Source organism: Panicum hallii, chromosome 3 (assembly GCF_002211085.1).
Source record: "Panicum hallii strain FIL2 chromosome 3, PHallii_v3.1, whole genome shotgun sequence".
In the NCBI taxonomy this organism is placed as follows: domain Eukaryota; kingdom Viridiplantae; phylum Streptophyta; class Magnoliopsida; order Poales; family Poaceae; genus Panicum; species Panicum hallii.
In genome coordinates this window covers 38560183-38572427 of record NC_038044.1, presented here as the reverse complement: position 1 = coordinate 38572427, position 12245 = coordinate 38560183, and positions in this window count along the sequence as shown.

The following is a 12245-nucleotide window of genomic DNA, read 5'->3' as shown; positions in this document are numbered from 1 at the left end:
GGAAGGGGAACAGAGGAAAGGCGGCTGTGTTCCGGTGGAGAGGGCCACCGGCGGCAAGGTCCAAGGGGAGGAGAAGTTCCAGGAGCTCACAGCGGTTCGATTGGGCTACTTGTCAAGGGCAGGGATGTGGCAGAACCGCTCGAATTATTCCGGCTCAAGTGCGCTATTGATCGCCGTACAACTGCAATCGCTTAACGCACTTCAAACGGAACAATCCTTTGGTCTGTCGGGTCTCCGCCCGATTCAACCACGGTTCAGCAGGATCGAAGCAGGTTTACCTCGCACGATGGCGAGTTCACATCACAGAATAGCTCTTCAACTTTAATTTACAGCCATATATATATATTATTACAAAACGAGTTCAAGAGAAGTAAATTTATACAATCATGTTCAACTGACAAGCGTAACAGCTTGTCTAAACTCACAGCGGAAGAAAAAGTTTTACGCGACTACACACGTCGCAAGCAAACGCCAAGCTTAGCCCAGGGCTTGGTGTCACTCCGGAGGGTCAGTGCCGGCCGGGGACGGGTCCCACTCCACGGACCAGCCAAACGGAACGGACGTTGGCCACCCAAGGTTGTCCGTGGGGTTCTCGTAGGTTATACCTGAAACAAACATTGGCAAGGCTGAGTATTCTAATACTCAGCAAGGCTTACCCGGGATTGGGTATACTTAGCCCATAACTAGACTCATGAAGGCATTGCAAAGGCTCTGGGTTTATTTTCAGCTGAAAAGTAACAAAGAGTATGAACTATTTTCAAGTTTTAGCTCTCATTTTCTAGTTGAGGATTTATTCTAGATTAGCACCTACACTAAGCAAGCAAGGTAGTGATTATCATCCATCAAGATTATCCATCATTAGTTACACTTTTTACTCAATGTGGTAAAAGGGATAAGCAATCTCAAGCTTCGTGAGAGGCGGACGATTCGAATCGAATTTAACCTTGCAAGGTAAACCTAACACACACGCTTGGAAGATCCAACGATCGTTCCGAAGCAACCGTTTGCCTTTCATTCCGGGTCGTGGATCAGGTCCACCACAAGCGACTGCAGAACCGTACGCACACCCAATGTGTACAGGACATACGTCTGTAGCGCGACTACAAAACCCGTATTCCTGTCTGCCTTGCAGAACGTACTCCCGCACGTCGGTGCGTGTAAACATAATATAAAATCGAGTGGTGGGAGGTATGTCCACTTGCCGGGCCGATTGGTTACTAGGTTTGCCGCTTACCATATTTCGCGGCATGTGGCTAGTACTTTCAAAAACTTAGCCACCACTACCACATAGATCGACCTTAACAACTTTTAACGAAACAGACAGGGTAACCTTCAGGTCATGATACAGCACATGACCCTGTCCGTCATCCTTATAGTGGTTGCAGTAATGTAAACATGCAACTCCTATATCGCGCGAGTGACAGGAAATCACCCGACTTCTACCGGTCCTATTAGCAAAGCATCTAACCGATAAGGACTCGGGAGCATTACATTGGATTCCTAGGATTCATGCATCTAGGGTTTCATCTCAATTCCTCGACCTAATGCAAGATACAATATAGATAGATATAGATTGTAGTGTAAATAAAGTAGTGGGATATGTCCGGGGCTTGCCTTCGGGAGTGGGGGTGGGGGCAGGGGAGTCAGAGATTTCCGAACTCGGGTTCGGAACTTCAGTTAGTCCTTCGACGACTTGTGCTGGATCTTCTGAAAAGCCTTGGTCTTGTCCTAAGACCAGTTCGTAATCCCCGTCGTCGAGTGTCGTAGATTCTATATGAGATGCAGTAAATCAAATAGAGTGAAATTTAAATTTAGAAGTTCACATTCCAAATATTATAGCTCACCCAATTAACACACAAACATGTACAAAGTAAAGAGGTTTTAGATCTAAAACACTATTTATAAAGATATGGTAGAATTTACTAAAACATTTAAATTAAAATTTAAATGAACCAAAATTTGAATTAAAAGTTTTTAAATAAAAGATTATAGAAATTTACTTATATATTAAACATTGTAAACATTACATTTATGAATGATAGAAGGTTCCAATTAAAGAAGGCTATACAATAGGTCTATTTTAAATTTGAAAGTTCAGATTAAAGATGTTAAGTTTAGATCGAATTTTGAGTTTGAAATTGCTCAAGGTTACTTAGGGCTTAAAGAACATTCATGCTAAACTTTAGGATAAACATAGAGCATGAAATGACAAGGTCAAGAGTGTATTATCCCTTAATCTTAGATGTTTAACAAAGGCAAAAGTATTTTGTTTCACACTAAACTCCATTAACAAAAATCATAGAGTTTGAAATCTATTTTCTAACAAAATTGGTTTCACTATTTTTAGATTTTTCTGTGAATTGTTATGAATTTTACAAGACAGAAAAGACTCTCACATGAAATAACAAGTACTCTTTGCAAACTAGTCCCTGCATTTTACAGCTAACCCCCTGAAAAGAAAACGCAGCAAGCAATCAAGTCCAGGGGCTCGGCCGGCGGGGAGGAGGCACATGTCCGGCCAAATTCCGGCCGGGGATGTCGCCGGCGGTGAGGGGAAAAGAGAGGGGGAGTATGAGGGGACTTCGGGCTACCTAGTGGTGTCTTGGAGGGGGTCAAGGCGGTCGGAGGAGGGCTGCCCGCGGAGGGGACCGGCGGCCGGAGGCGCACGGCGGCGGGGTGCTTCCGGTGGGCGGAGGTGGGAGAGGACTGGCTGGGGAGGTTCTGTAGGGCACGGGGGAGCTCACGGTGCGGTCAATTTGGGGAGGAAAGGAACGGAGGAGGGAGTTCCACGGCGACCCGAGCTTCACGGCGGCGGCAATGGAGGAGCGGCGGTTCTGTACGCGCGCGAGGTGCCCTGGGCGGTTCTTTTATAGCCAAACGGGGTGGTGGCGGCTCACTGGCGCCGTAGGGCAGAAGAGAGGGGAGGGGATAAGGCTTGCCGCGGGGTTTTGCGGCGGCGGCAGGAGAGGCGCCGGTGGCGGTGCGGCAGTGCCGCAGGCGCCGTGGCGCGCGGGCAGGACGCCAGCAAGGGGGGGGTAGAGCGGTGGCCAAGCAGCAGGCAACGCGTGGATGGGGGAGGGCAGGGAAAATGGCCGGCGGTGAGCCAGGGCGGCTCATAACTCCGGCGGCAGAAAAGCAGGGGAGGCAGAGCAGGGGGGCAGAGCGCAGGGAGGAAGAAGGGGGGGTGAACTGACTCAGGGACTGAGTTGTGAAACCAGAGAAAGGTAGGGGCCTTACTGAAAAGGGTTTGCAACTTTTAAACCAATGCTCAAATGAAGATGGTCCAAAAAGCAAAAGTGCATGGTTTTTCAAACTCTACAACTTCTCTTTAAGGTTCATCTGCAGTTGAGCAATAGTTTTAGAAATAAAATGAACTTAGTAAATATTTCATGTTTTATGTAAATCCCTAAGTAAAATTACTTTTGCACATACATCCTATGGTAACTTCACACATAATTTTGCAATTTGACCACAGATACTACTTTTACAAAATAACCCTTATGCTTTTAAACTTTTCCCTCACCCCCATCCATTTGCATAAAAGGACCTTTAGTTAATGTTAATTATATAAACATCCTTTCTTCCATAGCATTACATACGTAAAAATACATTTTTGCCAAACTTTGAACATACAAGCTTACTTAAATTCTGAGGTATGACCTAGCTAATTACCTGAGTGTCACAGCCTTGCCCCCTAAAAAGAATCTCGTCCCGAGATTCTGAAGCAGGATGGGACAAAAAGATCAAGCTCAAAGGTTGGATTGGAAGAAATCGGGAAAGTTGTGTTGGAGATAAGATTCGGTTTCCCATGTTGCTTCTTCCTCTGTGTGATGGTTCCATTGAATCTTGTACATTTTGGTGGTCTCTCTTCTGGTACTTCTCTCTTTAGTGTCAAGGATTCTAAGGGGATATTCCGTATAGGTCAGATCGGGTTCGATTTCGATAGCTTGGGAATCGATGATTTCGGTGGGGATCTTGACACACTTTCTGAGTTGGGATACATGAAAGATGTTATGGATGGCCGCTAATTGAGGTGGAAGTTGGAGACGGTAAGCTACGGGTCCACAGATTTCAAGGATTTCAAAAGGTCCGATGTATCGAGGAGCAAGTTTCCCTTTTATACCGAATCTTTGAATACCTCGAGTAGGAGATACTCGAAGATATACGAAGTCTCCGACGTGAAACTGTAATGGCCTTCTTCGTATATCCGCGTAGCTTTTCTGTCGGGATTGGGCGGCCTTTAGATTGTTCTGGATAAGCTTGACTTTATCCTCTGCTTCTATAACCAGATCGAGTCCAAAAATTTTACGCTCGCCGGTTTGTGACCAACTCAGAGGAGTTCGGCATCGGCGACCGTATAATGCTTCAAATGGGGCCATCTTAATACTTGTCTGATAGCTATTGTTATAAGAGAATTCTGCTAGTGACAAGTACTTATCCCAATTTTTGTCGAATTGGAGTACACAAGCTCTGAGCATATCTTCCAAAATTTGGTTTATTCGCTCAGTTTTCCCATATGTCTGAGGATGGTAGGCAGAGCTTCGAATTAATTTAGTCCCAAGAGCATCATGAAGTTGTTCCCAGAACCGGGCAACAAATTGTGCTCCACGATCAGAAATGATCGTTTTGGGTACTCCATAAAGTCGAACAATTTGATCTAAATAGATCTCGGCATACTTCTTAGCAATATACGTAGTATGCACGGGAAGGAAATGTGCAGTCTTGGTTAATCGATCAACGATTACCCAAATAGAGTCATGCCTCCGAGAAGTGTTGGGTAGGCCAACAATGAAGTCCATACTGATATCCTCCCATTTCCACGAGGGAATGGGTAGAGGTTGAAGAATACCAGCAGTCTTCAAATGACTGGCTTTGACTCTTTGGCAGATATCACATTCTGACACATATTTGGCGATTTCTCGTCTCATACGAGTCCACCAAAAGTTCTGTTTCAGATCCTGATACATTTTTGTACTGCCAGGATGTATAGAGAATTTGGATAGATGGGCCTCATCCATTATTCGTTTTCGGAGTTTATGGTCCTTTGGTACCACAATACGTTCATTGAACCATAAAACTCCTTTAGAATCCACTCGGAAGCATTTATACTTCCCTTCACCTTGGGTTATCTTTTGTTTAATGATTTTGACCCCTTCATTGCGCTGTTGTGCTAGAGTAATATCATCTCTGAGTGTGGCTTCAACCGAGATATGGTTTAAGTCACCTTGGAAAATGATCTCTAGATTGAGTTTACCCATTTCCCAACAGAGAGTTTTGTCGAACGCTTCAACGGATAGGCAAGAACAATGTGCTTTGCGACTAAGGGCATCTGCAACGACATTGGCCTTGCCCGGATGATAATGCACTTCCAAGTCATAATCCTTGATAAGTTCTAGCCAGCGCCTTTGCCTCATATTTAAATCTGCCTGGGTAAAGATATACTTGAGGCTTTTATGATCAGTGTAAATATGGCATTTCGTACCCATTAGATGATGTCTCCAAATTTTCAAGGCATGGACAACGGCTGCAAGTTCAAGGTCATGAGTAGGATAGTTTTGTTCATGAACCCTAAGCGCTCGTGATGCATATGCAATGACTCGGTTGTCTTGCATAAGTACACAACCAAGTCCCGTTCCTGATGCATCACAATAGATGTCAAAAGGTTTTGAGATATCTGGTCGAGCTAAAACTGGAGCCGTCGTAAGATGATTTCTAAGAAGATGAAATGCATCTTCGCATTTTTGATCCCAGAGGAATTTCACACCTTTCTTTAGTAGTTCAGTCATAGGTTTGGCTATTCTGGAAAAGTCAGGAATGAAACGGCGATAATAGCCAGCTAGACCGAGAAAACTACGAATTTGATGGACGGAGGTTGGGGGTTTCCAATCCATCACTTCTTGTACTTTACTGGGATCGACAGATATTCCGTCACTAGAGATGGTATGGCCCAGAAATTTGACTGTATCTAGCCAAAACTCACATTTAGAGAATTTGGCATATAGGTGGTGGTCTCTTAATCGCTGAAGGATGACATGGAGATGCTTAGCATGATCTTCTGGAGTTTTTGAGTAGATCAAGATGTCATCAATGAAGACCACGACAAATTTGTCGAGCTCTTGCATGAAAACAGAATTCATTAGGTACATGAAATAGACTGGGGCATTAGTGAGACCAAACGACATGACAAGATACTCGTATAGACCATACCGAGTGGAGAAAGCTGTTTTTGGAACATCACTGGGCCGAATCTTAATTTGGTGGTAGCCGGAACGAAGATCTATTTTAGAAAACACCTGGTCTCCGGCTAATTGATCAAAGAGGATATCAATGCGGGGTAAGGGTACTTATTTTTGATGGTCACCGCATTGAGGGGACGGTAATCGACACACAGCCTTAAGCTATTGTCTTTCTTTTTCACAAACAGGGCTGGACAACCCCATGGTGATGCACTTGGGCGAATAAAGCCTTTGTCTAAGAGATCTTGGAGTTGGGTTTTTAATTCGGCCAACTCATTAGGAGGCATACGATAAGGTCTCTTAGAGATAGGGGCTGTACCAGGTTGGAGTTCTATAATGAACTCGATATCTCTGTCTGGAGGCATTCCAGGCAAATCGTCTGGAAAAACATCTGGATATTCACAAACGACTGGAATATCCTCAAGCTTGACCTTAGATGCAGCATAGGTGCAAGAGTTAAAGGATTTTGGTTGTGGAAGATAGAGGATGGTAGGTTCGTGTTCGAGTGAATCTATCTCCACAGTGCGAGAAGAGATATCCAAAGACACATGGTGCTGTGCCATCCAGTTCATTCCTAAAAGGACATCCATTCCCTTTAGATCTAACAGAAGTAAATCTGCTTTTATTACCTAACTACCCAATAGAAGTGGTACTTTCATACAGATTTGATTTGATAGGGTTTTCCCACCAGGAGTGATTATCTTATAATCTTCTTTAGTAGGGTAAATATCCAATCCTACTTTACTTCCACATTCTTTACTGATAAAACTATGGGTAGCACCGGAATCAAAAAGAACAATAACGGGATGATGGTTAATAGAAAATGTACCCGTCATTATCGGTGCCCCTTCAGGGAGTTCGGAGAGTGTAGTGAGATTCACCCTCCCTTGTCGGATCTGTACCACTTGTCTCTTACCCTTGCCCTTGTAATTTGGATTAGATGTCTGCCCTTGGAATGATTTCCTAGGTTGAGGGCAGTCCTTGATGAAGTGGGACGGGCTTCCGCAATTGAAACAACGATAATTGCTGTTTCCTGGGGTAGCTGGCGGAAAACTCGGTCGGGGACCTTGTTGGGGTTGTTGCTGATTTTGTGGCAGGGGTGGTCGGTTGAACTGTGCTTGTTGAGGAGGTCGGGCTACCCATCTGCCAGATATATTGCCTCGAGGCAGAGCTCGAGGGGCGTTGCTCGGAATCAACCGATACCGCGGTGGCTGTGAAGTTGCAGGCCCTGTAGGTACCTTCCGTTTCTTTTCAGCTCTATGAGCGGCAATGCAGTCTTCTTGAGTTATGGCCATATTGACCAACTCATTGAAATCATTGGCCTTCACTAAATTCAGCCATTCTTTGAGCTTGGTGTTTAGGCCTCGACGGAAACGGTCACATTTGCGGGCATCTGTGTCCGCGTGTGATCCCGCATATTGGCACAGGTGATTGAAAACCTGTGCATATTGTGTAACTGTGCGGGTACCTTGGGTCAAATTTAAAAATTCATTGAGCTTTCGCTCAATGAGTCCAGCCGGTATGTGATGTGCACGGAAGGCAGTCCGAAACTCACCCCAAATGACCACGTGTTCGGCGGGTTGCATTGCATGAAACTGATCCCACCAAAGACGTGCATGGCCTCGGAGTTGTTGGGCTGCGAAGAGCACCTTGTTCTCCTCTGAACATGGAGCTGACAGTAAAGCGAACTTAGATTCGATAGTCCGCAACCAGGCATCTGCGTCCAGAGGCTCATCGGCCTTATGGAATAAAGGAGGCTGGGTGCTGAGAAAGTCCTGATAAGTGGCCGATAGAGGTTCTCCTCGGCCTCGAGGTTGCTGCTGGAAATGGCCCATCTGAGCTTGCACAAGTTGATTTAAAAGCTCAGTTTGCCGGGCCATAACCTTGGCCAGGTTTGGAGGTGGCGGTGGTGGTTGCTGGGAACTACCAGGTTGTCCTGCCCGGAATCCTTCCGGGGTTCCTCGAGTAGCTCCAACCATCTGAAATAAAGAAGATATCCATTATCAACCATAATCTTGCTCCAATTTCAGATAATATGCAATTTATCCAGCTGAAATGTAATGCATATGCTCCATTCAATCTACTTATAACGGGTACACAGATGTTGAGTAGGATAACCGAAACTCAGGACTTGGATTACTATAAAGATACTACTATCTTACATCAGTACACTCCCAAGGTTACAAACTTTTACCCAAAAGTACATGCCACATATACAACAAGTGGCTTTATAGCTAGATATTCTACACACTACTTATATTACATCTTATACATTTATTACATCTAAACCATCACCCTGTCAACCAAAACTAAAAGTCATCAAAATTGCCCACTGATGACTGGCTTCCAGAAGAGGAATGATGGGGACTGACGACAGGATCCCCATGCTCAGAATCAAGTTCGGAGACCCCTTCAATCTCCTCGGGATCTTCCTCTTCAGCTTCAGGTGCTGCAGGTGCAACGGGAGGAATCGGGGGCTACTGCAATTCTTCAATCTGAGCTTGAGCATCATCCACTGCAAGGATCAGATCTTGAACTTGTGCCTGTAGAAATTCAATAACAGTATCCCGCTGAGTGATTATGTGATCACTCTCATTGATCTGATCTTCACGATGATGGATGGTCTCGTTTTGAGTAGCGATTATTCCATTCTTCTCAAGTACCACTGCTTGAAGTTGATCGGCCTGGGTAAAGTATCTGGCAGCGTCCCCGTGGAAACTTCACGCAGCAGTGATCAGATGACCTATCTCACGGCGTAGCAGCATGTGATAGTGGTATTGCACGCCCGTATAACGCCTCATTCCTTGCACTACTTCTTCTAGTGGACCTTCCAGTCTATGACTTTCAGGAATTGCTCCAAGGTCTCGCTCCGCTTCACCAGGATCTGTCGTGGCAAACAAACCTATAGGTTGTCCTACAACTTCCTCGGGGTGTTGACTGCAAAAAGCATAAATAGCTTCTAGGGCCGCTGCTTCAATGGTGTCCATAATTCTGTAGCCCATCGTGCTGATCTCAATAGGCTGCCATTGTGAACGGAAAGGATGCTGAGGTATACTCCTCCTGACATAGGCCCTATGGATTCCGTCTTCCACATGTTCAACAGCGTCGTACTGAGGGGGTTCTGTATAATGGAAAGCCTGCAAAGATTCCCATAGCAAGCGGGGAAAACCCTCCCAGTGAAGGGCATTAGTGTGGAGATGCCCTTCCGGATCCCAGAAAACATTGGAAGGTGCTGCCATCTGCGACCAGGATGCAAATGGTAAAACTTGTTATCTTGTTAGGAAAGTACAAGATAAACAGATCAAGACCAATTCTGTTAACAGCAAAGGCTGGAAATCAGATGAAGGACTAAGATCCCATATAAGATACCCAACTTAAAGCTGTCCCTAACTCTTCATTACCCCATTCCAAAAACAAACAACATGTCCATGATGTATAAAATTCTTTTATTGGCAAAAGATGCATGCACGCGCTACTCGCCCTCACAACCAAAACAACTGCCGAATATTTTCGGACTTACGTAGTTAATTTCGGTGGCATAACCATACGTCTCTCACTATATATAACTAGTCGGTAAACCCTACGCATCCTAATAGCGTAAACGTGGTTAGTGTACCTGCAGAAGAATACACAGATATATATATCTCATGAACCTTTCATGGCAGCACGACATGAAAGCGTCCCCAAACATTACTGTTCATTATAGAAACAGTATCTGTACAATTACCGCCGTACAGACAACGTTAGCATACGTTATCGAAACAACGTATTCACGGGGGGTACCGCAAAATGCGGGGGTATGAACAGCGATCGCCATACCCTGCGCCGAACCATATACTCCCAATATAATCAACCTAAGTTGGTATATTGGCAGCATCTCAAGTAGGCCACTGCTTGAGAAACAGCGTTCGGTTCGCATCACCGACGGGAAGGCCAAGCTCCCTCAGTTGGCTGAGGATCCTTACCTTCTTACCTCCGTACGTAGATGTCGTTACAGGGAGTAAGGTTGGATTGTGCAGGAATTTAAGTTTTGACAAAAAGTAGTGCTGCAAGTCAGATCTATCTATACATATATAGATACCATTAGCCACCTGATACTTTCCCATATAAACCCTTAGGGCTTTACGTTCTAAGTACAACCTTAACGGATCCAACGTATTTTGTAAACTCATTTGTTGGCAAACTTTTATCCAGAAAACACCTTTTAAGAGCTGTTCTGGGTGTAAAGATAAACCTACAGCTCTGATACCAGCTGTGGCAGAACCGCTCGAATTATTCCGGCTCAAGTGCGCTATTGATCGCCGTACAACTGCAATCCGCTTAACGCACTTCAAACGGAACAATCCTTTGGTCTGTCGGGTCTCCGCCCGATTCAACCACGGTTCGGCAGGATCGAAGCAGGTTTACCTCGCACGATGGCGAGTTCACATCACAGAATAGCTCTTCAACTTTAATTTACAGCCATATATATATATTATTACAAAACGAGTTCAAGAGAAGTAAATTTATACAATCATGTTCAAACTGACAAGCGTAACAGCTTGTCTAAACTCACAGCGGAAGAAAAAGTTTTACGCGACTACACACGTCGCGCAAGCAAACGCCAAGCTTAGCCCAGGGCTTGGTGTCACTCCGGAGGGTCAGTGCCGGCCGGGGACGGGTCCCACTCCATGGACCAGCCAAACGGAACGGACGTTGGCCACCCAAGGTTGTCCGTGGGGTTCTCGTAGGTTATACCTGAAACAAACATTGGCAAGGCTGAGTATTCTAATACTCAGCAAGGCTTACCCGGGATTGGGTATACTTAGCCCATAACTAGACTCATGAAGGCATTGCAAAGGCTCTGGGTTTATTTTCAGCTGAAAAGTAACAAAGAGTATGAACTATTTTCAAGTTTTAGCTCTCATTTTCTAGTTGAGGATTTATTCTAGATTAGCACCTACACTAAGCAAGCAAGGTAGTGATTATCATCCATCAAGATTATCCATCATTAGTTACACTTTTTACTCAATGTGGTAAAAGGGATAAGCAATCTCAAGCTTCGTGAGAGGCGGACGATTCGAATCGAATTTAACCTTGCAAGGTAAACCTAACACACACGCTTGGAAGATCCAACGATCGTTCCGAAGCAACCGTTTGCCTTTCATTCCGGGTCGTGGATCAGGTCCACCACAAGCGACTGCAGAACCGTACGCACACCCAATGTGTACAGGACATACGTCTGTAGCGCGACTACAAAACCCGTATTCCTGTCTGCCTTGCAGAACGTACTCCCGCACGTCGGTGCGTGTAAACATAATATAAAATCGAGTGGTGGGAGGTATGTCCACTTGCCGGGCCGATTGGTTACTAGGTTTGCCGCTTACCATATTTCGCGGCATGTGGCTAGTACTTTCAAAAACTTAGCCACCACTACCACATAGATCGACCTTAACAACTTTTAACGAAACAGACAGGGTAACCTTCAGGTCATGATACAGCACATGACCCTGTCCGTCATCCTTATAGTGGTTGCAGTAATGTAAACATGCAACTCCTATATCGCGCGAGTGACAGGAAATCACCCGACTTCTACCGGTCCTATTAGCAAAGCATCTAACCGATAAGGACTCGGGAGCATTACATTGGATTCCTAGGATTCATGCATCTAGGGTTTCATCTCAATTCCTCGACCTAATGCAAGATACAATATAGATAGATATAGATTGTAGTGTAAATAAAGTAGTGGGATATGTCCGGGGCTTGCCTTCGGGAGTGGGGGTGGGGGCAGGGGAGTCAGAGATTTCCGAACTCGGGTTCGGAACTTCAGTTAGTCCTTCGACGACTTGTGCTGGATCTTCTGAAAAGCCTTGGTCTTGTCCTAAGACCAGTTCGTAATCCCCGTCGTCGAGTGTCGTAGATTCTATATGAGATGCAGTAAATCAAATAGAGTGAAATTTAAATTTAGAAGTTCACATTCCAAATATTATAGCTCACCCAATTAACACACAAACATGTACAAAGTAAAGA